The sequence below is a fragment of the Morone saxatilis genome, unplaced genomic scaffold (genome assembly GCF_004916995.1).
Source record: "Morone saxatilis isolate NCDOM2014 unplaced genomic scaffold, NCSU_SB_2.0 Contig22, whole genome shotgun sequence".
NCBI lineage: Eukaryota > Metazoa > Chordata > Actinopteri > Moronidae > Morone > Morone saxatilis.
In genome coordinates, this window is record NW_023339785.1 from 15,218,408 (window position 1) to 15,220,351 (window position 1,944).

Genomic DNA, 1,944 nt, shown 5'->3' on the forward strand with positions numbered 1-1,944 from the left:
GTGTGTGTGTGTGTGTATTCTGCAGAACCAAATAGTACTATTTTTGACATATGCATCTTGGGCTGCATTTTGAATTTGTTTAAGTGAGGATTCATACCTAGGAGAAGGTGTGTGTGTATGTGATAAATGCCTTCACTGTATGCATATTTGCCCCCCCCCCNNCCCCCCCCCCCCAGAGGAGGAGGATAAGGGATGAGCAGAGAAACACTAAGCGAAGAACAAAAAGCCAGAGTGAAGTGATTTACAACATCAGGGCAGCAGTTCCTGCTTGTTTTCTTGTCCTTGGCGTGTGACACTTATTAGGATTGAGACAACACTGTTTAAAAGCTGAGGATGTGTGCTACTGTGACGTTCGCCTTTAATAGTTGCTTTGTATAGCACTGATGTCTGTGTGTGTTGAAGGGAACTATCAGTACACACACCGATTCCACAATTCATTCATATTCATTAGTGGGCAGCAATGGGGCTCTGCTTGCTTATTCCCTTCGGCTCTCACTTATTTCCCCCCAATGCTGACCTTCTGTGGACAGCTGTGGCATGTAGAAAAAGAGGGGAAAGAGAAGAGAAGAGAGAAGAGACACGCAAGCCTCCAGTATCATTAATATTTTAATGCCGAACACACTCTAGCAATCACCTCCATTTATTTCAATGAAGTTAGTTTGCATGTGCATGTTTAGGTTGTGGCAGTCACTTCCCGTCCTTCCAGTCACGACATCCCAATTGAACCCATTATTTGCTGATGTCAAGGCCCGGTAGTTGCCTTAATTAACATGCAGGGCCCCTCTGGTGGCCCACTGGGACGGACCCTGAACACCTAGAGCCACTCGATAGATGCCAGGGTGATTGATGGCCTTTCCTCCCCACTCCTGCTCCGATTTGAGCCCCACACCAACCTCTCTCTTGCCCTGCAAGTCATCACTCCTCTATGTCAGCCCTTTCCATCTTCCCACAATCCATCACTCCCACTTCTCCACACGCTCACGCCTCATGTCCAGGATATGTCCACCCAGCCTCCCAGAAACCCTCATTTTCTAAAGGGTCATTATGGCAGGAGGTGTGTTTGAGTCATATGTTACGCACAGAAGACACTCAGATTCAAAAAATGTAATGTGTAAAACCTTACTAAACATTTCTTCTTCCTCTCTTGCATTTGCACTCACCTTCTCTTTCTTTCCCTCTCTCTCTCTCTTTTACATTAGCATTGTTAGGCACACCTGCTGTAATCCCTGTCTTCCTGACGGATTACTCCTCCTGTTCCTCCTCCTATAGATCCCTTCCTTTGCCCCACCAGCCAATAAATCTCCTCCCGATAAAACCCTCACCGGTCCTGGGCTGTGGCGGGCAGTGATGTGAGGTGATGCTGATGTTCACTGATCATACAGCACTGAACACAGCAGGATGCTGGCACAGTCAGTGTCTGCCTGTAGCCTGTCTATCTATTCAGACTATAAACTGTTTAAGCTGAATATATTTGAATACTCAACATGTTTGGAAGTGCTTGATGTAGGCTGTTGATTCTGTTTTCAGTGGGGCAGCTGTTGATGTGCCTTTCAAAATAAATGTATTAGGTAGTAAATTAATCTCCCCTCAGTTATATCCAAATCAATATCAAACTCACAAATAATTTATGTTGAGAGTATATTTAAAGGTACACATTTATCACTTTTGATGATATGTATTTAAAATATTCAGCAGCTCAGCATTAAACTACTTTTACTTATAAACCAGTGATTTGCAAATAGATGCAGGCAAGTTTAACTGAATTTGAGGGCCCCACAGGAAAAAAAGAGTCACCATACTTGACCCGTAATTGGCTCACAACACCAAATCCTTCATTTCAAATTAGGCAAACCTGATGACCTGATCATTAGCAGAGGGGTGTTTTTTTTGGCAAGATTTTAGCAAATGATTGGCAATGGAACCCAATCAAGTCAAATTATTTGT

At 43.8% G+C, this 1,944-nt stretch overlaps 1 protein-coding gene across 4 annotated transcripts in view; it reads left to right on the top strand.

Annotated features, from left to right (window-relative positions):
- The window catches only part of LOC118333201 (amyloid-beta A4 precursor protein-binding family B member 2), a 40,103-nt gene that overhangs the window by 16,404 nt on the left and 21,755 nt on the right, over window positions 1-1,944 (top strand). The gene's annotated exons all lie outside the window — the stretch shown is intronic.